This window comes from Schistocerca piceifrons, chromosome 4 (assembly GCF_021461385.2).
Source record: "Schistocerca piceifrons isolate TAMUIC-IGC-003096 chromosome 4, iqSchPice1.1, whole genome shotgun sequence".
NCBI lineage: Eukaryota > Metazoa > Arthropoda > Insecta > Orthoptera > Acrididae > Schistocerca > Schistocerca piceifrons.
The window spans coordinates 538086693-538113919 of NC_060141.1; the positions used below are offsets into that span (position 1 = coordinate 538086693).

The following is a 27227-nucleotide window of genomic DNA, read 5'->3' on the forward strand; positions in this document are numbered from 1 at the left end:
TCGTCTTTCATTTTTCGCTTTAATCCTCCTACTTCCAATCCCTTCGCAAAGGGGTCAATTTACAAGCCACACTTCATCATCTCGGTTCTTGATTAGGTTGTATTTAATAACGAAGAGGCGTTACCTTTAGGAAATGAAACTGCTAAACGTTTGCTGCTAATTTCTGAATGGTGTACTTTCAACCGTAATGACGACGCTGGAATGCTACGTTGCTCCATAGGAACTGGCAATAAAGTGGTAAAGTTACAAAGCCATTATAAGACAACATCCATACGGTTCCGTGCCTGTTAATCAGCTAATGTGAAGCGTTGGTTATCCACACTGCGCTTGTACACCGCTCACCACTTTGTGTTTGATCCAACATGTTCTGCTTATTTACTCGCCATAGGAACAGAAAGGCAAATAGAATCAAGCCAGATTGCAAGATACAAACTAGATTGTGTACTCTGGGAAACAGAATGATGAAATACTGCTGCGCCAACTGGAACACGGTTTCACACATGATGGGAATATACTGCTGAACACGTTTCAGTAAAATCATGAGCAAACCATAATACAAAGTATGCTGGTAGTGTTAAAATAAAGCGCACACTCCGCTGCTGGGTGAAGATGTCATTCTGTTTTTGAAATGATTTACAAATATTTTTAATCGGCCAATATCGCAGGAAGTTAATGAATATATAACCAATTTCGCCCGGTTATAGTTCGCTTTCCATGTGCCAGTATTATACTAAATCTCTGTTCATCACATATTTTCAGGACTTCGCTGTGTGTACTCGATGTGACATAATTACGGTGAACAAACACCTGTTTCCCATTTTTGTTACTAATTATTTTTACGGCCTCATTTACAGGTTGTTAGCCCATTGACACATCATATGATGGATATAACCGGTAATGTGTTAATTACCTTGCGGCATCGTGGCCGAATAAAAGCGTCACTAAAACATGTCAGTAGGTGTTTCTGTATTATGTAGTACTTCATGGTTTATTAGGTATTGCAAACTCTGCTGACACAGTAAGACTACGCACAGGTCAAAATCAAATGGTTCGCAAGCAGATGAACATATCTTGAACTTGGTTAAGTAACTGTTGCAGCAACAGAAAGGAAATCTGCCTAGAGAAGGAAAACAAAAATTGTTACCAGATTGTTGTTGGTTGCCTGCTTGATGATCATTAGCGGAGACTTGGACAGACAGAGGCAAACACTGAACAAAAAACGCAATTTTAAGTCTGTGTGATGTGGTGTTCTTAGGATATTCATTAAGGTATTTAATTCATATTGTCTCATTAACTGCATACTTCGCAAGTACGCGAGGAAGCTCCACAGATCCGAATAATATATACAGTGGCGGTCGAAATAATAGAGCCACCTCTATTGACGAGATTAAGAACTAGGATATCTATTAGTTCGCGAAATCGCCACGAGTGCCGTGTTGTCAGTCCCTTGTAGACAACATCAGGGAAGACGTTGCTGCTATCTTTAGTCGTCCGAAAGGAAGCGTTTGAGCTAGACGTGTGAAAAGAGGCATAAAGGTAAGAATCTTATGGGTCAAAATAATAGAGCCGCTTTACACATGTGCCTTTAAACTGATTTTTATGCAGTTGTTTTGTATGTAAATTGACGTGTGGTTTTGTTTACATTCGTCTAGATGGGCAGAGCAAAGCATACCAGTGAAGATGAGCGTATAGTAATGTTCCGGATGTTCAAAAGTGGGATGTCCATGAATAAAATAGCCAATGTCTTGCACGTTTCGCGAAAACGAGTCCAGAACGCCATGAGACGGTCAAAACAAACAAAGCCGCAGGTGGAGAACAGGGGGCGACCTCGTGTAACTACTCCTCGCGTAGACAGACTCATCACTAGGGAAGTGAAGAAAGACCCATTTTTGTCAACACCACGACTGAAAGCCATTTTGTTTAGCGACGAACATGATGTTCAACCATCAACCTCAACGATTCAAAGACGACTGAGATCTGCAAAATTGAATGGGCGCATTGCAAGAAAGAAGCCACATGTTTCACAAGCTAATGTTCGGAAAAGGTTAGCCTTTGCCCGGAGAAATGAACAAAAACCTAATACTTGGTGGAGGAACATCCTTTGGTCCGATGAATCCAAGTTTAATAGGTTTGCCTCAGACGGAAAAGTCTATGTGCGCCGCCCACCAAACCAGGAATTTAATCCCAAGTACACTTTAAAAACTGTGAAATACGGTGGCGGAAGTGTTATGGTATGGGGATGTTTTTCGTGGTACGGCATTGGTCCAATACACCGTATCAACGGCATAATGAACGCAGAAATGTACAAAGACATCTTGGCAAATGTGATGCTGCCTTATGCTGAAGAGGAAATGCCGCTGAAATGGAAATTTCAGCACGATAACGATCCAAAGCATACTGCAAGGATCATAAGGCAGTTTGTTCACGAGCACAATATCGAGGTATTAGAGTGGCCACCTCAGTCCCCTGACGCATCACCCATTGAGAACTTATGGGAGATCTTAGACAAGAGAATTGACCGCTCAAAAGCTACATCGTCAGAAAAACTGTGGGGAGAAATCCAGAGAGCCTGGTATGCGATCAGTAGTGACGAATGCAGGCGTTTAGTAGACTCTATGGGTAAGAGGTGCAGGGCAATCCTCAAAAATAAGGGTTACCCCACGAAGTACTAATGCAGTCCTATGCAAAAAAGACTGTTCCTGTACGTTTCATAAGACTGAGATCAAGTACAATATATTTGTTTCAATTGGCTCTATTTTTTTGACCCTGTGGTCTGGTATTCTTTTGAATATTATCGATTATTACTGATTATTTTGTGTTGTGTTATCGATATAACTGACTATAGTACAATGTGACTCGGTTGTAATGGTTTCCATCATAGTTCAAACATGTCAAGTAATAAATGTGCACTTTATTCCAAACCTTTGCCAGGTGGCTCTATTATTTTGACCGCCACTGTATATAGCAACGACATAAAATAAATATTACTAACATTGTTTTCTCGTGGCTTGCAGGTTCATGAAATGAGTCAGTGTAGAACAAAGACTGTTTCAGGACGATTTATTTGCACATTACAAACGTTCATAGTTATTGAAAGGAACTATTGTTCAGTCATGATAAAAGGAGAAGTATTTTCGTAGAATTTGTAAATAATTTTTGATAATTTACTATGGGTAACTTTCGGTTATTTGAAGCTCAGGGCTGCAAATTAAGAAATGCAGTTAAAATAAAAAAAAAAACAGTGGGGTCCTATAATATGTTGTCTAGTAATATTCTTGCGTTATAGTTGATTGACCACAGCACTTATTTGTAGTACGTACTGTGACTGTGTGCATACACTGACAATATCTTCTTTATACAGTGTTCACGGACAGCGTCCGCAGCTAAATAGCTACAAATTGAATACATTCATTACTTCGATTACTGAGCTTAATTACAGTTTTTCGAACTTCATTTCTTTTCATTATTAAAATAAAGCACATATCTGAGTGAATATACTGAAATAAAGCTAAATACATTTAATTAAATAAGTTTAAAAATGTTTACCCGACATTGTAACAATGCTGTCTTTCCCATTTGAGCAGTCAGTTGTTCCGACACTATGATGAACTCAATGTTTCTGTACAACTAGTAGCTGGCTTAGAAATTGAACTTTCGTGATCAGACGAAAGATAGGAAAAACGAAATTACGACTCGCAAACAGGGTGCTACAACAGCCGTAATATAGCACATAACACTCACTGATGACGAACGCAGGAATTTTCCGAACACATGTAGATCGTAATTAAAAAAAAGCTATTGTTCGTTCGCTGTAAGATGTTTCAAAAATGTCATTCAGCAGCGGGAAACAAAGTGAAACGAGTTGTTTGTTTCTTTTTCGATGTACCCAAGTCTAGTGTTTGTGAACGTTCTGCGAGCAATACGACGGCAGTCCCCAGGCAGCGGCCTGCGAAGGCCTACGTCGGGGTTGAGTAGCGCTCTCCCTCTTGCAGCCTGCACCGGAGACTGCTGGAGTTTGATGGACGAGTCCATTAGTGGCTCCGCCGTTACCTGCAACCACCCCTGCTCCCTGCTCCCTGCTCCCTACACCCCACGTCAGCTTCCCGGTGACCCTCTTTACTTCCCCTTCTGCGGTACTCCGCTACTTCCTAGCGCCCCCCCCCCCTCTCTCTCTCTCCCTCTCTCTCTCTCTCTTTTCTTTATCTCTCTCTCTCCCTCTCTCTCTCTCTCCCTCTCTCTCTCTTTTCTTTCTTTCTCTCTCTCTCTCTCTCTCTACTCCACCCACCCCCACCCCCACGAAATTGGAACGGAAGGTCCTGCAGCAGTAACTCAGTGGTTTTAACAGCGAGCTGGGACTGGTGCCCAGCCATCGAAGCGGTCTAGGCTAGGAGGGAATTTTTATCGACATGCGAGCGGATATTCAGTTAAGTTAGAAATATTTACTACGGCTGAAACTGGCATGGGTCTTTGTGGCAGGAAGTGTTATTGGAATAGGAAGTCTCTAAATCTTTTATCGTACTTTCTTCTAAATGTATACGAAGCGCTATTTGAACACAAAATTACCTTTGAAACCTTAGAAACATTGTCGATGGTAAACCAGTAACATTCGTTACACTGGAATGATAATGACAACTGCTTCATACAATTCTTTATTACATTTTTATCCCATGAGCAAGGCAGAAGCGCAAGATCAAGAGACTGTGTTGTAGGTCCTAGGACGGCAAGCAAATTGGTTTCTTAGAACTGTTAACTAAGTTAAGAGTTTTAACGAAAACAAGGACCTAACTGAGATCGTCAAACGCTATTCCAGCACCATCGTGGTTTTTATAAAGGACCTGAAACACCTTCTAGCAGGCAAAAACAGCTTTCGAAGAAATTAGTTAATGTTTCGAACTGCCACAATATTCAATATTTTGGAGGAAGTTTCGTTACTGCTTCTACCCTCGGATTTCGTTCGGAGCAAAATGTCGCTGACAGTGCGAAATGGGTCATAGCCTGCATGTATCAAATACTAAACTCTTCTCCGAACAGGCTCGGAAGGCCCAAAGACACTGACCTACTGCAGTGTCGTCGTCAGCTCATAGGTGCCACTGGACGTGGATGTATAGCCACTACTTCTGTCAAGTAACTCCTCAATTGGTCTTGCAAGAGCTGAGTTTACTCCGTTTGCCGACAGCGATCAACAGACCCAGACGGTCACCCATCCGAGTGCTAGCCAAGACAGACAGCGCTTAAGGTCGATGATCTGACCGGAACTGGTGTTACCACTGCGACAAGGCCGTCAGCACGTATCTGATATGATGCATAATTTATTTCGTCTGCATCTGTTGTATTTAGTGTAACTGTGAATGTATAGTCAGACGAAGTTTCAAATCAGTTACTAGCAACTGAAAGAAAAAAAATTGTGACAAGAAAGTGGGGATCATTGGACACAGTAATGTCAGTTAGGGTACTCGTTGCGAGCAGTTTAAAACGGTACGGACACACAAAAATAATCGTAGGAAAGACAGGACATCAGACTACGATTCAGTGGAAGAAACCTCAGGAAAACTGTTTCACCCAGGAGCAAAGCCGTTCAATGAATCGTCGTACAAGCGATACTGGATTATTGTTCATAAGTTTGGATGTGTGACCAGTAAGAACTGACACAAGAAATATGAAGAATCCCAAGACGAGCAGCGCTTTTCGTTACGGCTCTGTTCAGGCAGCGCGAAAGCGTCGGGAAGATATTAATCTAACTCGAGTGTCAGATGCTCCTTGAGAGGTGTTGTGTATCACGGCGTGATTTGCTACTTTTGAAATTCTGTGAACATACCGACGTAGAAAAGCCAGTCAACATACTCGATATTCCTACGTAAATTCCGTGAAAATATTATGAAGGTAAAATTAGAGACTCAGACTCTCACGGAGGCTTACCAACAATCGCCCCTCCTGCCGACCATTCGCGGTTCGGTCGGGAAAGAGTGGGGCGTGCGCGCGCGCGTGTGTGTGTGTGTGTGTGTGTGTGTGTGTGTGGGGGGGGGGGGGGGGAGGGGGGAGATGAGGAGGAGGAGGAGGAGGAGGAGGAGGAGTGACAGTGGTACACAAAGTACCCTCCGCCACACACCATTGTGTGGCTTGTGGTGTGTAGATGTTATTACATCTACATCCGTAGTCACTAGGCCACCTTAAGGTGTGTGGCAGATGGTACTTCTGATACCAACATTTATTTTTCCACCGGTTCCATTCGCGGGTGGTGCATGGGGAGAACACCTGTGTGAGCTCTCAGATTTCTCCAATTTTCTTTTCGTAGTTATTGAGACGTTATGAGAGAGAAAGTAATATATTTCCCGACTCTTTTAGAGTGTACAGTCTAAGAATTTAAACAGTAGACCTTTCCTTAACAAGTCTCTGCTTCTTGCGTCTGCCACTGAGTCTGTCACAGGAATTCGTTGAGCACCTCTGCGAAGCTCTCGCACAGACTAAACGATCCCGTTACGAAACGCGCCGCCTTTTGTTGATTTTCTCTCTTCCTTCTACTGAAAAAACGTGATAAGTGTCAGACTAATGAGTAACATTTCAGAATAAAATTCAGTCGTCAGTCCCGTAATTGGAGATATTTACTTCGCATTACCGGTTGCGACAGATTAATCTGTCATCTTCAGAAGCCTACAAAATATGGGATACTATAAATCGTTAAACTTATCCATAGATGTGTGTAAAATATAACAAATTATTACAAATCATACTTAATATAGGTTTAGCAATGTCAGTAATTTCTTCACAGAAGCATAATGCCATGATATGTCGAAAAAAGTACGTGTTTTATTGGATAATTGTAAATTCAGGATCGCTGATTTACAATAAATGAATCACAATTTGTACATAGTAAAGTTGTTGCGCTAGCAGCAAGGTACATATAAAAGAAGTCTAAATAAGATACGTAAAGGAAGTTACACACAACACATACGAAAAACATGCACACCGTTCCACGAAAGCTATTACTGAAAACTATATAAAATAAATCGGCTAATTTTCACCATTTTATAGCAACAGATGCTATACAGTCAAAATATTGTCTATTTCTCAATGCAAATTGATCGTTCAAGAAATCTTATGAATCTAAGTAGGAATGTTTAAGTATTTCTGACTCGTCTAAGAGGTGCATTTTGTAGCCATTGTTAACCACACGCAAAATATCCGTATTAAGCAAAGATAGGGGAGGAAAAGCGTGTTTCTCGATCTTGAAATGTTCTGCAAAAGTTGACTTGAATGAATTTTCACCGTCTTAGCTGAGCACGTGCTCATGAAAGTGGATCTTCACATACGCGCGCGTGCTTGCACACATGACCGCCATCTTCGGCAGCTCGGACCGGAATACACTGAATTTTATAGGACCCATATTTGCGAAACTTGCAGTTGTCGGTCGAACAATTGTACAATTATTTCAAAAGCACTTCCTTCAAATTCTTCCAGTGAAACTATCTGACATCTAATCTTCCACTTTCGATCTGTATGGACGGCCACTGCTAGATATTCTACGCTAATTATTGTTTCCAGTGATTGACTAGCAATAGTGTAATTTTACAATAATGGATTTCTTCGCTATGTATCTCAAATATGTTAAATTATTTACGTTCAGTGTGATCTGACAGCCCCTGCAACACTGGTTGATCATCTGCAGGTTTTCATGTAATTAGCTACAGTTTGCTGGCGTTCCTACCCTCCCATAGATTGTTGATACCTATGGAGTGAGCATAACCTACTGCGCATGTTCTCAACATCAAACTGGACTGGTCACGTGGTAATGGGATGTCGCTTCTTGTCTGCAATTTGAGGTAACAGCGAAACTTTAATATTACACGTATTCACCTTTTTTATATAAGTTTCTACACGTTTTAGTAGTAGTAATAACGGACATGGTGCAGTATTGTTGTTCCTAGTTATAGAGAAGTACGTGAAAGGTGGACCAGTTACTTTTCATAGATACGTGAAACAAATCTGTAATAGTGAATATCATATTGATGTGAGGCGCTTTATAGATTTAAAAATATCGGGACGCAGTATTGTAATATATTGTAGTGCAAATTTCTGCGAATTTTTTTTTCCCATGTATTTACGAAAGAAATGCTAGATAAATTTGCAAGTGCGTTTAAGCTGCCAATCAGTGTTTACGGATTCGTGCAATGTTCATCTGCAGATAAAATTTATATATGACAGTGTGATTAATTTCCTCCAATTTACTCAGGTCCTTAAACCCCTTCTGTGATGCATCGGCGCCCAATACAGTGTGGTTGTAACGTATTTAATTGGAACAAATATTCGACAATGTGAATAAGTGCAATGGAAAACCTAAAAAACAATATTGTTGGCTGTCAAATAAAGCAAGCAGATGGTATAAATTGCTTATTTATAGCAACAATTTCATTGCTACAAAAGCCTTTTTTCCCCCTTCCTGTGATCCGTCGGGCCCAATAGTGTCATTGTGACGTAATTAATCAGAACGGAGATTCGACAACATAAGTGCAGCAGAAAACTTAAAAAGGTATTGTTGATTGTCACTTCTTTTCCCGCACCCGAAAAAACGTAAGTAACGTGGAACTGAGCTATGATACAGTGGCGAAAAAGCCCAATAACCTTGCTCTTCACAGCTTTAAAACTATTTCACTTCCAGGCCTGAAATAGTCAAGATGTCTATAAAACGCGTATATAAAGTTTCAGGATACTTCTGTAGGCGATCTATGTTTTCTAGCGAAGTAATATCACTCTAAATACGCTAAGCGCTTTTCGGACTTGCGCCCTCCCAATACCACGTTACTTACGGAGCAAGGGATGTTGCGGACAGATTTCTCGTTCTGCGCATCCGAATGCTCACTCCATAGCTATTTATACTCTATGTACTCCCCAAAGACATATGTATTGTCTACGAAGAGTCTCATTATGCTTCCGGCGTTATCCATTAGCTCATTTGTGTATATTGTTAACAATATCGGTCCTATCATACTTCCTCGAGTACTCTTAGCATAACTTCTTTACATTTGTTGATTTTGTTGTGTTAAGAACGACGAGTTTTTCTGTCTGCAAGGAAGTCCTGAATCCAGTCAGACAACTGGTGCGATACTCCGTAAGCTAGTTTTCTGTTAACTGGATAACAGTGCGGAACTGTCGAACATACCGGGTTATCAAAAAGTCAGTATAAATTTGAAAAGTGAATAAATCACGGAATAATGTAGATAGAGAGGTACAAATTGACACACATGCTTGGAATGACATGGAGTTTTATTAGAAACAAAAAAATACAAACGTTCAAAAAGTGTCCGACAGATGGCGCTTCATCCGATCAGAATAGCAATAATTAGCATAACAAAATAAGACAAAGCGAAGATTAAGTTCTTTACAGGAAATGCTCAATATGTCCACCAGCATTCCTCAACAAAAGCTGTAGTCCAGGAATAATGTTGTGAACAGCACTACAAAGCATGTCCGGAGTTATGGTGAGGCATTGGCGTCGGATGTTGTCTTTCAGCATCCCTAGATATGTAGGTCGATCACGATACACTTGCGACTTCAGGTAACCCCAAAGCCAAACATCGCAGGGACTGAGGTCTGGGGACCTGGGAGGCCAAGCATGACGATAGTGGCGGCTGAGCACACGATCATCACCAAACGACGCGCGCAAGCGATCTTTCACGCGTCTAGCAATATGGGGTGGAGTGCCATCTTCCATAAACATCGTACGTTCCAGCAGGTGTTTATCAGCTAGGCTGGGGATAATGCGATTCTGTAACATATGAGCGTACCTCTCACCCGTCACAATACCAGTTTTTCTGTCCAGCGCCATCTGTCGGACATTTTGTGAACTTTGTTTTTGTTCTAATAAAACCCCATGTCATTCCAAGCATGTGTGTCAATTTTCACCTCTCCATCTACATTATTCTGTGTTTTATTAAATTTTCAAATTTATCCTGACTTTTTGATCACCCGGTATTTCATAATTCAACAACAGATTGTCGTCAGCGACATAAGCGTATAATAACGTGCGGCTTTATTATGAATATTCTTAAGAAGAAGAATGAACTGAGCTTTTTTTCAAGTCATTAGGTGCGACCTTCTATAAAATATTGCTGGAAAGGCGTCTGGTTCTTTCGCATAATCTCCGTAGCATGTCACATTTAAATCATCCGGTCCATATGCCTTTCCAGTGTTTAGTGATTGCAGTTGCTGTAATATTTCGCGATCACTTATCTCAGTATATGTCATTTCGGCGTTCGTGCGGTGATTCGGAGGAGGAACCGTATTACGATCTTCCGCGAGGAAACAATTTCGGTAAAGCGAATTTAGTACATCTGCCTCCTTTTACTCTCTGTTTCGGTGCCACTAAAAGACTGGAAAGATGATTTCGACGTAGCGTATAGCCTCATAACAAGCAGGCCGACAAGTAACTGCAGCGAGTAAACACGTTTTGCGGACATATTCAGCTTTGCATGCCTGAAATTTACGGCTGAGGTACTGTATGCGGAAGTTGGCGCCTGAGTGTTGTGTCTCGGTCCAGCGGCTCTAGATAAGGCTCGCTGCTGGAAACAAGGGCAACGGGCGTACGGTCCATGGCAGCGACCGCGAAGCTGCCTCTGATGCGCAGTACTTTGGCCTCCACACTATGTATGTATGTGTGCGCGCACGCTTGCGAAAGAAGGGGAGAGGGAGAACTAGGGTCGGCGCTAAATTAGTTTCAAGCCCTCTGTAAGCTTCTCCTCCCCTTTTTCTGTTCGAGGGGGAAATGAAAGTGTGACGACTGCTCGTATTAAAATCCCGCTCTACGCCGCTTTTTATGCATCGCAATTCGCCAGCAATACATACAGCGGCGGAACTCTGAAGTTGGTGGACTTCAATGCTGCGAAAATTAAAATGGTACGAATAATAAACGAGCGAATTCTGCGGGATTGTTCTCGCAGCGGCAGAAGAATGATACTGTTCGTGTGTGTGTTCCCAATTCACTAAACTGCTATTCTTGATCGATGCTGACCGAGAAGGCGCTCCGGTTTAAAAACTCGAATCTTTTTCAAGGGAACAGGGGTTCGTATGGGTATCTTACGAGCCACATCTAGGGTTCCTTAAAATATTTCTACTGCGTACTGGCCAAGAGAAATCTACTAGTAGCAAACATAGGCCTTAATTTGAGGAAGAAATTTTTCACGTCTGGAGCGCAGCATGGTAGTGAAACATGAACTGTGGAAAAACCGGAAAAGAAGAGAATCGAAGGATTCGAGATGTGGTGCTACAGAAGAATGTTGAAAATTATGTGGCCCGATAAGGTAGGCAATGAGGAGATTCTCCGCAGAATTGGCATGGAAATCTCTCCATTTCAATACGCAAGCCTATATCAGTTTCTTAGGTGCTTCAGTGTATAACCAAACGAAAAAATAAAGGGCAGTGATAGACAACAGAAGGAACATCTAGACCGTATGGGTGGACAAAGATTCCCGGTAAAGGCTCGTAATTATAACGGGCGTTTAAAAAGAAATGAACCGGAGGCATAGTTACAGAAACCAGTACCTGTATGTTAGAACTATCGACCCTGGCTGTTGGCACTTGTCCCACTGTGGTGTGCGTACTGTAAGACCTTCGGTACACACACCATCAGATTATTTGAGTTGTCGCTCTAACGAAGTAGGCGAGTGTCAGCAATATGTCTCGTGGTCTTATCGTGGCGTGTTTATCTTCTGCCATTAAGTCAGACGATAGAAATGCCACTTGCACGCTTAGAGTAGCAGATTGACTGTGACCAACTTTAAACAGAACTTGATTAATTTTCACACACATTTATTAAAATAATAAGCATAAACATTACGTAACTTGATTGTGGATGCTATTTACAATTGACAATCTGAAGTTCCTTTGGTCTTGGTACGTTAATCTTACTCTCACATATCTCTGATATTTGACAAAGTGTCTATACATTTATCTTCATGGCTATGTACAGGAATATGATGATCTTGTTAGGTGCAGACTGAAACTTGACTATAGACTGGTACAGACAAATGCAGATTGACTAATCGGAGGTCTGTACACTCGTTATAATACCTCGCGCGTTCAGGTATCACTGCGCGAGTGTGATCTGCGAGGAGCAATCTCATTAGCTGCGTTACATATTAATACGCGGATCGGTGGAAGCAGAATTTGGTCCGTCTCTAAGGCTGAGCCATCTCGTTATGCGGAGACGGACGAGCGCTGCGCCTGCGCTGTTGTGCTTAGCGGGGCGCGCTCTAGTGGGAAAGTTGTGTACGCGATGACTACGCGAAACTATGTACACAACACCCACTGTGACAGAACAGTGAATGACTGTCTCATAACATTCCAGGGCTGCGGTATTAACCAGTTCCTGACGTACAGCTGGACGTCGTCGTCAGAGGTGAATCGTTTGCTCCTATGCTGACGTTCTTCTTTGACCAAGATGGCCTCATTCTGATTCATTTCCTGCAGCACGGGACAACACTAAATGCCTAGCGTTACTCGTAAACCCTGACCACCCTTCGCCAAGCGATCTCAGCCGTCGGATCATTCTGCTCCACTCGCGATGGAGAGGTTCACTTGTGAGCATTGAAAGAGGTCGCGTCCGATCTACAAATTTTTCTTTGATTATCAAAGGTTACAAACCAAGAGAGTGTTTTTAAGCGATACACAACGCTTTCAAGATAACCTCATGAGTCGGTAGGGGGTCGTGGTCTCCAAGCAGTGTGTCAGTTTTGGTACGTGAGCTGGCTGACGCGCTGAGGGGAACGTGATGCGCGCGGAGCCGGTGGCTATAGGATGGACTGCAGGCAGAGCGGCGTCGCGGACAGGCGGCGTTGCGCCTGCAGTCGGCCCTGGATGGCGCGTGCCCGCGCCAGAGGCGGTCTAATTTCCTGTATAAATCAAAGGCCCCGCCGGCAGGCCCCAGGAAACGCGCAATTTCCCGCGGCCCGGCCCGGCAGGCCTCGGCTACACACGACACGACAGACCCACCTGCTGCTGCCTACTTCGTGTCCGACCCATCTGTCGCCCCGCTGCATGCGTTCCACCTAACACAGGTCTCAATGGCGCCGGCGAGAAGACGTATTATTATTGCTCCCACCGGAAATGTACAGTGACTTCATTAAGTTATAACGTCACCATATCTTCAAAAACCTTCGATGTCATCTGCGGCCCCATTTTCTGGGACATAATAATCGAACCCCTCCTACAACTTCTGGATGGGGATGACAGGTCAGACGGAATTGTCGCCTATGCAGATGACCCATTAGTTGTAGTCTTTGCCAACAAGAAAGCCCAGTTAGAAGAGAAAGCCAGTGGAATACTACAAACAATTACTCAGTGGTGTCACAACAACAATCTCAGGATATTTCCAGAATGAGATTTTCACTCTGCAGCGGAGTGTGCCCTGATATGAAACTTCCTGGCAGATTAAAACTGTGTGCCGGACCAAGACTCGAACTCGGGACCTTTGCCTTTCGCGGGCAAGTGCTCTACCATCTGAGCTACCGAAGCACGACTCACGCCCGGTCCTCACAGCTTTACTTCTGCCAGTATCTCGTCTCCTACCTTCCAAACTTTACAGAAGCTCAGATGGTAGAGCACTTGCCCGCGAAAGGCAAAGGTCCCGAGTTCGAGTCTCGGTCGGGCACAGTTTTAATCTGCCAGGAAGTTTCAATCTCAGGATAGCCGAAAACAAAAGAACATACACTTTACTGAAAGGATCACTCCAAAGGAATCCTTCGGATAAAATTGCGGACACAAACATCAAACGAGCACGCGTTACGCGATATCTTGGGGTACTCATAGATGAAAAATTGAATTTCCACGAATACATAAAGCTAACAACAGACAAACCAGAAAAAATACTGCACAAACAGGTGAGGCTAAATTCAAAACAGTATAGACTACCTCTACCAGTCCTACGGACATACCACTGTGCTCTCTTCGAATCAGTACTCAGCTTCGCAGCTAGCACGTGAGCACATAGACTGAACGTGGTCATCAACAAAGCATTGGTCAGGCGAGGGCAGAGAAGTGTCCTTAGGCTATCTGGAGCCTTCGGCACCACCTCAGCGGACGCACTGTGTGTGGTGCTCGGAATATGCCCCATAGATACCACGATCAAATACAGAGCTGCAAGGTACTGGTTAAAGGTGGGGAGACTAGATAAGGCACACAAAATAACCGGTGTGCCGATAGAGATGGTACGTCACCTTAAAAGTTGGCGTTTGGATACATGGTAAGGTGAGTGGGGTGTAAGTGATAAGGGATGTAGACTGCACGACTTCCTGCCTGACATAAGGGAGCGGTGAGAATGAGACATACCGATCCCAGCCGCGGTATGCTACATTTCTTAACCGGGCACGGACCTTATCCCACGCACTTAAACCGCGTGAGTCTGAGGCAGACACCTACATGCACATGCGGGGAAGAAGGTTCCCCAGAACACACTGCCTTTTTCTGCGGGCAATACGCGAACAATAGACATACACTACACTTACGTTAGACTACACAGATACAGACACTGATATATACACAGCAATAAGAGACGAACAACAATGGGCACAATTGAACCCACTGACAAACAGTATTTCAAAAACAACACATGAAGAGTAGATGCGGGCACGTCATAACTGACATGCCCGTGTGCAACGTAACAACAATCCCCAGAGGGTGGACAGAGATACCCACAGTGACAGCGAAAATAGTGACAATGAGCAGGAACAGGACTGGCGGTCAACGGCTCGAAGAAACCATTCCGAGGTATTCACCGTCAGTCACATTCGGTGATAGTACTAACAAACCTGTCTTCTATCCTATCATCTTTTTATATTATTCTTAAAAATAATTATTTATATTTCAACCTTAAATTATTGTTATTTTGAAAAGTATCATTCTTTGGAAATTCTGTAGAGAAAACAAAAGAAAAAAACTGTAAAAAGATTAAAAACGAAAATTGTAAGATGTACGACCTGTTTTAAACATCAGGTAACAGGTCTATAATTTGGCAATAAATAAATAAAGAAATAATAAATGTCATCTCACATTTTCATTAACTGAACAAATAATGGAAACTTACGTATAGCAGCATTTTTACGGAACAGTTTAATGACAAAAATCGCCGGTAAGAAAAGTGAATTCCTCAGAAGCGGGGCCATTGCTAGGTGTTTCGCCGCCAAACACTAGAGCTGAAAAATGATCCCCCCCCCACGTTTTTGTTACCATCGGTCTCCCCGACATACACCCCCCTCCCCCCCCACGACGACGACGACGACCACCACCACCAATCACCGCCAGCATCCAACGGCACAACAATGCAAATCTCCTGTTATACTTTTAATCAGTAAACTAAAGTGACCAACGTCCTCATTTTCTGGGGACAGTCCTCAGTTTTCATTCTTCGTCCTCAGTTCGTTTAAAAGTGATTAAGAACGAAAAATGTCCCCACTTTCTTGTTTGTTTGTTCTCAGTTTTTGAAATTTCCCAGTATAATTGAAATAGGAAGAATGTGCTGAATATTTTAAACTAGAACTCGACTGAATATATCAGGGCAACGAAATTTGGCATCAATTAATTATTTTATTACGAGGAAATAGATAATAAAGTTATGGAACTATCGTCGGAACCACTCAGTATCCGTCACTTGACAAACAGACGAAAACAAAACAGGGACTCAGGGAGGTATGTTATCAAGTGACAATATGATCGCGAATCAGCCCAAATGCCCCGCTCCTGCGTTTGACAGAGATTAGTCAAGGTCATGTTTCTTTCCGTTTCGTGCTCAGTACCGGCTCCCTTAGTTTTGAGATAGGCAGACCGATATGTTTGGCTTTGTCAAAGTAAGTAAAAACTTATTAATTACGTGTTCCGCGCGCTTTTGAAAACAATTCGGCGTTCTGATTTTTCCTCTTTTCAATTTTTCCTCCTCATTTGCTCTTTTTTTATCGCTGTTTGATTTGAAATTAATTTTTCCACACTTTGCCGACCCTAAAATTTTGCCTCCCTAGGTGGGCGCCTGGTCTTGCCTAATGGCTGAACGGCCCTGTTCGCGAGGAGTATCGCAATCATCGGCAGATCTCTTGAAACAATGCGGTGCTATCATCGGAAAGTGTAGCTTGCGACTTTTGTACGCTAAACCGCTGTAGGAGCACCAGGATAGTGAAAATAGGGTGCAATTAATGGGGACATTGTATCGTAACAATTGGTAATGTAAAACAAGCTGGAAGTAGTAAGTTGTAGCTCAAAAGGAATAATTGAAGGTATCTTACTTCATTTAACTACGAATAAGGTCAAGAAAAGACGGACGAACTCAGCTGGAGCTCAGCACCATCTTGAACAAAACACAGAGCATATTATACGTGGCGTGTGTAGCAGCATACGTCTTCGATGTACTAGATCCATCAGAACACTGTTTCAAGATAAGAGCTGCAAAATTTCAGAGACGAAGATTAAAATTTGCATGTCGCAGATCCTCTCACTGATGTTTCATTGCAGCCGGATTACGTCACATGAACAGATATAAAAAAAACTATCGTGAAATGAAAATTTAAAAATGAACACTTAAAAGTTCTAAAACAAAGTTAGTAGACTGCACGTTACAACGTACTCAATCTTCTCCCAGTGGTGAACAGTTACAGTCATGTCTATGGACGAAATAAGGAAATGCAGAAAGCCTTGAACAAAATTCACACTCGGTGTAATGAATGGTAGCTCTATTTACGCGGGTATTATCGTTACAGGAGGCTGTCAAGACTTGGCGGGATGCTGGTGAAGCAGTGATTTCACTCCACGACAATCTCTCCACCAGATTTTTCTGAACGGGACCCAGTAGTCGTCGTCCACCTATGTATTCTCCTGACATGCACCCAGAAGCTAAACGTTTTCAGAACTCGCGACTTAATTGGCTGCTATGCAACGATTCCTTCATCCAAGGAAACAGAAAGATCTGACCCGAGGAGAGGTCCCTGAACAACCGAAATGGACTTGTACAACCAAGAGCTCCTCCAAGTCATCAAATGTTGGGAAAAAGTCTTATTTACTGTAGTCGCGATTGGATTTTTTATTTTTTATTTTTTTTAGACGATAGTTAAAACCTTCACCACCTTGTATATGTAAACAAATTTCGGATAGTCCCAATAACAAAGATGAAAAAGAAATCTGATCGCAACGTTTGTGGTCATATTGAGCACATCATACGATAAAGGAGTGATGGTAAGAAGCTATATGAAAAGGAATGATCACTTGTAATCATAACGTAGGAAGGCGAATGGAATAATTGCCGGAAAGATTATGGGAAATTGCTGATCACCTGTAAAGGAAATCGCTTCGAAGATGTTAGTGCATCCAAGCGCCCAATTTTGCTAAAATTGTTGGAGTCGGTATCAAGTAGGCATGAAAAGTAATGTGCAAGGAATTCATTGACGCCCTGCTAGGCAGAAGCAGGCCGGTACAGGTCATTTGTAGGGTTCAAATGGCTCTGAGCACTATGCAACTTAACATCTGAGGTCATCAGTCCCCTAGAACTTAGAACTACTTAAACCTTACTAACCTAAGGACATCACACACATCCATGCCCGAGGCAGGATTCGAACCTGCAACCGTAGCAGTCGCACGGTTGCGGACTGAAGCGCCTAGAACCGCTCGGCCACCGCGGCCGGCCATTTGTAAGTGCAACGTGAGTGTTCTTTGGGGGGATGGGGAGGGGGGAGGGGATAAGGAGAACCTCTGGAAGAACAACATAATTCTCGCGGACCACTAAGTGGTAAATTCAGAGCATGTGTATCAGAAGAAGATTGTGCGACCACTGCTCTAGCACAAATGTGCATGTCGCGTAGGAATGATTGGAATAAGAGAGTATACCGTCACTGCACAGAAACCTTCAAAGAAACAGAGCACTGCATAATAGGTGTAAAACAAACGATAGGGCTATAGAGAGTGAGATACTGAAGGAAACGCATTCCGCTGTCAAGAGAGCAATGAGTGCAGCCTTTAAATACCACCATGCAAGAATACTGTCAAATTATGATCACAGAACCTAAAGAAATTACAGTCGTTTGGAAAGGCTATCTGCGGCAACAGTTAGTGTCCTGTCACTCACGAATGAGACAGAAACTAAATTGAGGATAGCAAAGCAAAAGCTGAAATGTTTAACTCCGTTTTCGAATGTGCCTTTACAATGGAAAACCGAGGAGAACTGCGCCAATTTAATCATCGTACCACTGAAAAGATGAGGGGAAATAATGGTTACTGTTAGTGGTGTTGAGAAAGAGGTGAAATCCTAAAAACTGAACAAAGCTCCAGGGCCCGATGTAATCCATATATGTTTGACCGAGCGAGGTGGCGCAGTGGTTAGCACACTGGACTCGCATTCTAGAGAACGACGGTTCAATCCCGCGTCCGGCCATCCTGATTTAGGTTTTCCGTGATTTCCCTAAATCGCTCCGGGCAAATGCCGGGATGGTTCCTTTGAAAGTGCACGGCCGACTTCCTTTCCTAATCCGATGAGACCGATGACCTCGCTGTTTGGTCTCTTCCCCCAACCAATCCAATCATGTTTGACTGAGTGTACAGCTGAGTTAGCACCTATTCTAACTACAGCGACGGGAAAAAACAGTAATACCAGGAAAGAGTTGTGCGACATAAACGAAAGTTGGCAGACCTGTCTCTACACCTGAAACATGACTTCTTAAAATTTTGCTCCTGTCTCATAAGAGTGGCGCCAGTAAACCCTCCGCCATCCCCGCCCCCATTTGAGATCTAATTAAGTCTGCTTTAAATACACGCTGTAACGTTCGTGAGCGTTAGCTACCTTTGAGGCTGGGCGTGGTGAGTTGGTGTTACTTAAGAATGCCTTCAAGGTGATAAAGACGCCGTTACCGATACCTCACTGAGTAGTTCGAACGAGTTTGTGTAATAGGGCTACGAGAAGCGGAATATTCTTTCTGCAATACTGCAGAAAGCCACTGTACATGACTGCTGGCAGCTATGGTCACGAGAATATATAGTCGCAAGAAGGCCGCGTTCCGGACGGGCACGTGACACTATCGATGTGGAAGACCATCGTGTTCGCCGTAGGCGCACCCTACTGATCTGAAGTAGGAATGTGAGTAGCTGTTGGCTCCACAGTGACGCGATGAACCGTTACAAATCAAATGTTTCCCTGAGACATTTCAGCCTCTTTATTATCTACGATAATGATCGAAGCAGACGAAATGAATTAAAATTTGTGCTGCAGCCGGGACTCGAACCCAGGTCGTCTTGCTTTTTTTTTTTTTGTCTGGGCGGGCGTCACAAGACATCGTTGATTCTTGGACTCAGTTTTTTTTTTAATACAGAGAGCACGCAGCCCTCTGACCGAACACACTGAGCTACCGTGACGGCAATATGTTTGCTAGGCAGAAATGCTAACCATTACACCACCGCAGGACAATGGTCAATATTGCTGCACGAACTACGTAAGCTGAGTGCCCTCCCCAACACAAACTTCTATTCATTTTTCCCTTACATATTGTCACTACTGCCAGGACTCTCCGCTGTTAGCATTTCTGCCTAGCAAGTAAGAAGACCCGGGTTCGAGTCCCGGCCGCAGCACAAATTTTAATTCATTTCGTCTGCTTCGATCATTGTTAAAAATCAGTTACTTCCCAGACAACTGCGAGCCAGACAACCTGTAGCATTCGTAGCGTTGGTCTCAAACCACTGCCATTTGCGACTTCAGTGGTGTTGAGCGAGAGCTCATTGTAGGGCAGAGTGGAGGTCTGTTGTGTTTCCTTATGAAAGCTGGTTCTGCCCCGCTGCCAGTGGCGGCCGTTCGTTGGTTAGGAGGACAGTTCAAAGCCTGAAATCAACCTGTCTGCGCGCTACACACACTGGAGCTACATATGGAGTTGTGACCTGCGGTGCGATATCGTATGACAGCAGGAGCACACTCGTGTTTATTACACACACCCAGATTGCCATTCGTGAACAGCATTCCAGGAGCCATTTTCAATGGCATATCTCCCGCTTAAATTAAACTGTGACCTTGCAGTGATGATCACTTAAGTAATTACCTAGTCAAATGTATCCCCGAAACTTCATTAGTCTACACTAAATGTTTTGTTGTTGTGACTTTTTCCGCCAGCGTATGATCTGTCGTAGATCCCTCTAACAAAAAAAAAAAGATCGTAGTAGTTGGAAGACAGCACAGGTTCGGAGACAAAGGCACAACTGGAAAAATTAATGGCTTATTTTGAACGGCAGCAGGAAACAACTCCAGCCGAAGGGTGGTGATAGTGAAGCGTCTACGCGAAAGAGCTGCTCTAAAACGCCACACCTGTTTGAAACAAAAGAAACCCGCACATTACTTCAGTAAACAAATGCGAGTAGACTACAGCAAATATAGAGTTTATGTCCCAGGGAATTTTCATGTTAGTGCCAAAATAAAAATTAGTATAGCATAGTACAAATAGTTTTCGCATTTAGTACAAAATTTCCGGATTTTCAGTAATCCGCGTCATATCCAATACCACCTAGCTCGGATAAACGAGGTGGGGATGAAAAAATAAATCTATCAGAGAAAAGACTGAAGAAGAAATGCAGTTATGACTGCAATGAAAACTAAGTTCAGTGAAACGGGACATGCAGCAGGCACGCGTCAGCAGTCCTGCGCATGAGTCTTCTACATTTGTCACAGGAAGCGCGCAGCTGATGCCGACTGTCGCTGGCGGCCTTGACTCTTCGATGGAGACTGGTTGCCTGGGTAGGGATAACGTCCAGGAGGGGAGCGGCGGCTGGAGTTGATCGTGGGAAAGGAAGCGGGGCGGGGGAGGAAGACGTGTGGTAGGGGGGATTGGGGGGGGGGGGGTGCGCAGCACGAGTCGCTGCTGGGGACTCCAGCGAGCACGCGCGCTGACGCAAAGCCAGACCCTTCTGCGTCAGCCTCCGTCCGGCTGCTGGAGGTGGAGGAATGCCCGCCGGCTCCTGCGCCAGCAACGTAAACATTCCAGTCTTCCTCGTGAGTCTGTACAAGAAAATACTAAAGTTTTTCAGTGTGTCCAGGATGATATGCATACACTTAGTGAACCGTCATAGTTAAGACTGGGCGTGCCCTTTCGAATCACCTCGAAGAAAACGATTCATTGGCAAATAGCCAACACAGATTCAGAAAATATCGCTCTTGTGAGACACAACTATCTCTTTATTCTCACGAAGTAATGAGTGCTCTCGACAGCAGACGTCAAATTCATTCCGAAGTTTCAGATTTCCAGAAGGCATTTGACCCCGTTATTCAAAGCGACTTCTAATTAAACTGCGTGTTTATGAAATATCGTCACAGTCTTGAGACAGGATTCGTGACTTCCTGTCAGAAAGGTCACAGTTCATAGTAACTGACGGAAAGTTATCGAATGAAGCAGAAGTCATATCTGGCGTTCCCCAAGGATGTGTTACTGGACCTCTGTTGTCTTTGATCTAGGTAAACGATTTAGGTGACAATCTGGGCAGCTCCCTTAGATTGTTTACAGTTGACGCTGTCGTTTAACGTCTTGTAAAGTCATCAGAAGGCCAAAACAAATTGCAAAATGATTTAGACGAGATACCTGTGTGGTGCTAAAAGTGGCAACTGACTAAATAATAATAATAATTATTATTATTATTTATTATTATAAGACAGAGGATGAGATGGTCAGATGAAGTTAATCGACACCTCATGTTCTGTTATTACCAAGCAACACACCTAGGAAACAACACAACTGGATACAGATCACAAGTATACACAACATTTATTACCAGATACCCAGAATTAAAATTTTTAACAGAACAACGACTAGCTGATCAGATCCGTGTAATAATCAAAAATAACAGGATACCCCAGTCAGAATTAGAAAACATCAAACAAGTACAACAAATACTAGAACAAAATAATGTGCAATCAAAAGAAGAAGAAGAAGAAGAAGAAGAAGAAGAAGAAGAAGAAGAAGAAAATACAGTAATGGACTCAAACATCCAGGAGCAAAAAAACAAAGAACAACACGCATCAATTAAACAATCAGAGGAAAACGAAATCTTAAGACAACCACCAGAACAAGCACAAATAGAACACGAAGTGACACACATGTTAGATATAGAAGAAAAATTTCAGCTGACATATATAGAATACAAAGACACAGATACAGACATTAGACCATTCTTGCACAGACCGCCAAATAACCCACAAGTCGAAACAATGTTGACAACTATCAACACAATCATACACAACAAAATAAATGAAAATACAAATATGGAAGAGTTACAACTACTGGTTTATATAGGAGCACTCACTACACTAAATATACACACTAGGCAGAGATCAGAACCAACACACAGAAGAAACCCACAAAACCATCATGGCAACACAGGCTACAGATCAGAATAGAAAAACTGAGAAAAGATATCGGACAGCTAACACTATTTATAAGAAATGAAATATCAGACAAAAATGAAAAAGGTTAGGTGAAATTTCACAACAAGAAGCGATAGAGCAATTAGATGAAAAGAAGTAGAAATTACAAGCATTGGCCAAACGACTTAGGAGATACAAAAAAAGTGAAAATAGAAGGAAACAAAACCAAACATTCAACACAAACCAAAAGAAATTTTACCAGACAATAGATAACACACACATTAAAATAGACAATCCACCAAACATAACAGACATGGAACACTTCTGGAGCAACATATGGTCAAACCCGGTACAACATAACAGGCATGCACGGTGGATACAAGCAGAAACAGATACATACAAGATGACACCACAAATGCTTGAAGTGATAATTTTGCAACATGAAGTCACCCAAGCAATTAATTCTACTCACAATTGGAAAGCCCCTGGAAAAGATAAAACAGCAAATTTCTGGCTAAAGAAATTCACCTCAACACATTCACATCTAACTAAATTATTTAACAGTTACATTGCAGACTCATACACATTCCCTGATACACTTACACAAGGAATAACTTATCTGAAACCTAAAGATCAAGCAGACACAGCAAACCCAGCTAAATATCGCCCCATAACATGCCTACCAACAATATACAAAATAGTAACTTCAATCATTACACAGAAATTAATGACACATACAACACAGAACAAAATTATAAATGAAGAACAAAAAGGCTGCTGCAAAGGAGCACGAGGATGTAAAGAGCAACTGATAATAGATGCAGAGGTGACATATCAAGCTAAAACTAAACAAAGGTCTCTACACTATGCATACATTGATTACCAAAAAGCTTTTGATAGTGTACCCCACTCATGGTTACTACAAATATTGGAAATGTACAAAGTAGATCCTAAATTGATACAGTTCCTAAACATAGTAATGAAAAATTGGAAAACCACACTTAATATCCAAACAAATTCAAATAATATCACATCACGGCCAATACAGATTAAGCGTAGAATATACCAAGGAGACTCATTAAGTCCTTCCTGGTTCTGCCTTGCTCTGAACCCACTATCCAACATGCTAAATAATACAAATTATGGATATAATATTACTGGAACATACCAACACAAAATCACACAGTTGCCATACATGCATGATCTAAAACTATAGGCAGCAACAAATCAACAACTCAACCAATTACTAAAGATAACAGAAGTATTCAGCAATGATATAAATGTGGCTTTTGGAACAGACAAATGTAAGAAAAATAGCGTAGTCAAAGGAAAACACACTACACAAGAAGATTACATATTGGATAACCACAGCGACTGCATAGAAGCAATGGAAAAAACAGATGCCTATAAATATCTAGGATACAGACAAAAAATAGGAATAGATAATACAAATATTAAAGAACTGAAAGAAAAATATAGACAAAGACTAACAAAAATACTGAAAACAGAATTGACAGCAAGAAACAAGACAAAAGCTATAAATACTTATGCTATACCAATACTGACCTACTCATTTGGAGCAGTGAAATGGAGTAACACAGACCTAGAAGCACTCAATACACTTACACGATCACAATTCCACAAATATAGAATACATCACATACATTCAGCAACAGAAAGATTCACATTAAGCAGAAAGGAAGGAGGAAGGGGATTTATCGACATCAACTACAGAAGTCATACCACACAATATCCACCAGTACATCAACGCAATACAGCTACATATACAGAAATTTGTAATTATTGATACATGTTCAATTACCCGAAAGTTCCTAAATGCAATGTATACACAAAGAATGAACGTGTACAGTTACGTCACGACGAGTCTAACTACATACTCTTTAGAAGAACACAATACTTTTAAAGATCTGTCTGCCCTTTGTTATTGTCACAAAAGCTTGGTTAGTTCTTTTATGGTAAAAATTTATTTTGCGTGTATATGAAAAATAAAAGCTAAAAAACAGTCTTCCTTTGAGATAAATAATACACTTCCACTACCAACAAAAGTTTCAGCTGGCAGATTTAGAAAATCGGTGAAGTCGAACATGTGTGCCCCACAAACCTAGCTAGATCTATGTTTTCGTGTGAACCTAAAATTTTCAGAGTTTCATCAGTAAGAAAAAACTGTAACAAACCAGGACCAAAACATCTATTCTCCAGACAATGAAAGACGTGAAAGAACACCACACAACTTTTCAACGTAACGCTCGAAGATGGCTTTGACATACCACATACCAATTTTCTACATTCTACGAAGTTTCCTCGGGCGTATACGTCCCCTTGCATACAAATTATGTAGAACCCAGCAGAATTACTCGGGTCTGCATTAACTTTTCAAAACAGTGTCTATGATGTATAAGGAACACAGTTATTTCTGAGATCACTGGAACGGAGAAGATGGTGATTTGATCTTATATTCGTGAAACAGGTGCATTGTGACACTTATGAACACACGCTGCCCCACTTGGTCGCTGACAGCCTTCGATATATCCACTCCACAGTCTGTAGTATTTTCCTCCAAGTTCCGAAAGCAAAAAATGGTTCAAATGGCTCTGAGAACTATCGGACTTGACATCTGAGGCCATCAGTCCCCTAGGACTTAGAACTACTTAAACCTAACCAACCTAAGGACATTACACACATCCATGCCCGAGGTAGGATTCGAACCTGCGACCGTATCAGTCGTGCGGTTCCGGACTGAAGCGCCTAGAACCGCTCGGCCACCGCGGCCAGCTTTCCGAAAGCATCTTGTTGATTCTAACACTTGACAGACGTGAGATACAGACGTCCCAATGCTCAAAACTGTGTATTAATTTAGAGCGTCATATGTATCCCATAAACAAAGAAAGGGTTATGTATTTTTGAATCATCTACAGCTTGTACGGGGAACAGGCTGCAGTTATCGAGAGCTAAAGAACATGAAATGGTGTAAGTAGCGTGAATAAAAGGACGCTATGTGCAAGAAGCATGAAGCGCCCTTTGAATGTATCCTGATAGCTAAAAGACCCACGCGCACTTTGAATAAGAAAATGCTATTTGACACTGAAATCAATATAAAAGATAGGGTCGCCACCAACTCTAGCAACACGACAAAGAAGAGGTAGCACTGAGTCGGAAAATTACTTAATTTATTAATAAGAAAAACTCACAAAAGAACATTCATTGTAAAGTCATTGATAAAGAATGGGATGTAGTTATTAATATGATCCAGGCATTCTTCCCGTGAATCAAATATTGAGTAAAGTAAATAGGTCGTGAACACCATGCGTAAGTGCAGCCTGCAGCAAGATTCGTGAAAACACGATCTATTCCAGAGCATTTGTTTCAGATAAAAAAAGGGACACTAATCACTACACCTGTGCACATGGAAACGCTATAGGTGGCCCAACAAGGAAAACTACAAGGTAAATGGCGAAGGTAACGGCGACGTAACATCGGTACACAAGATAAGATTGAAGGCAAAATTATTTATTCCTTAAAACATTGATGTAGTGCATCTATAGACTGCTGTTGCATGCTAACTATGTACAATTAATTGTGAAATACCATACGTTTCGTAACAGACTCGCGTGCCCACTCGGTCCGCGGAGACAATTTCTATGGACCGTGGCCAAATTTTAATCACATGAGACAAAGAAAATTCACAAATACACAAAAATTACCAAGATCCGGAAAAGATTAGAAGCATACACACACAGTTGTAGGCACATAAACATTCACACTGAACCGAGGGCACTTCAACGTATGCAACTCCTTTGTGCTGCGTTCCTCTCACGGATCAAAGTCAAGACTGCATTGGGAATCAAACTGAAAGTCTACAAAAGCCTTGCATTCCCTGCTGCAACCCAGCAAGTAAATATTTATAAGACGAAATTCGAGACCAAAAGCTAAAAGCTCCCCTCTCTATGTGACAACGCGCCACGCGGTCAGTCCAACTCACCCTTCTTCGACTGGAGCACAGCTGTGTACGCTTCCCGTACCGGCGGCAGACTGCCTCCCGCTTTTCCAGCCTCTTCCACGCTCCGCGTGGATCGGAAAACCCCAGGATGCCATTTCCGCCACCAACCTAACGCAGGTGGATTTCTCACAAGTAGCGGAAACCTCTTTGCCGACTTGACTTCTACGACAGTTGGCAATGAAAGGTGGCTACAGGACCCTTTCATCGGAAATGATTATATGACTGCATGTTTTCCATCTTTTGGACGTGCCCCAAAGAACAGATATCACACATTCATAAAATTGAGTCGCCTAGATAGGCTATGGATCCATCACCTTCAGTGAGAATGCACAACCACGTTCGACCTCCTGAAGTAATCTCAAAGTAGCGAGCATGGAGGACATGAACGGGGATTCCGGGTAGATGGCGCTTAGTGAGAATATGGTTCGGCTCAGAGGCATGCCGAAGTAGTCTGCGCAATTGCGATAAACACTGTGTCAGGTTAGCGCAGTAAGCAGTAGATCCTGGGTTCGAATACCGGTCCGGCACGCATTGACAATCGTCGCCGTTGATTCCCCATAAAGTCTCGTTGCAGCTAACATCAATGTTTCCTTTTCCTTTCCACTCCTTCCACCTTCAGTTTATAGAATAGGAAAATGGCTGGTGACGTGGGAGTGAGTAGTAGGCTATTCTCGGTGTTGTTCAGTCATTAAGCAAACTACGAAGGAAACCAAGGAAAAAATTTCCAAGCAGAATTGAAATTCAGAGAAAGGAAATGAAAACGATTGCCTGTGCCACTGAAATTCCATCGGGCAGCACAAGACTTGAAAAGGATTACGAGATGAATGCCAACAAAAATACATGTAAAGCAAGAGGGAG

The 27227-nt window shown here is 42.4% G+C and overlaps 1 protein-coding gene and 1 long non-coding RNA gene across 4 annotated transcripts in view; one reads left to right on the plus strand and one right to left on the minus strand.

Annotated features, from left to right (window-relative positions):
• The window catches only part of LOC124795365 (very low-density lipoprotein receptor-like), a 612937-nt gene that overhangs the window by 468589 nt on the left and 117121 nt on the right, over positions 1–27227 (plus strand). The gene's annotated exons all lie outside the window — the stretch shown is intronic.
• Positions 1–27227, minus strand: part of LOC124795366 — a 140599-nt gene that overhangs the window by 64148 nt on the left and 49224 nt on the right. The window lies entirely within an intron of this gene.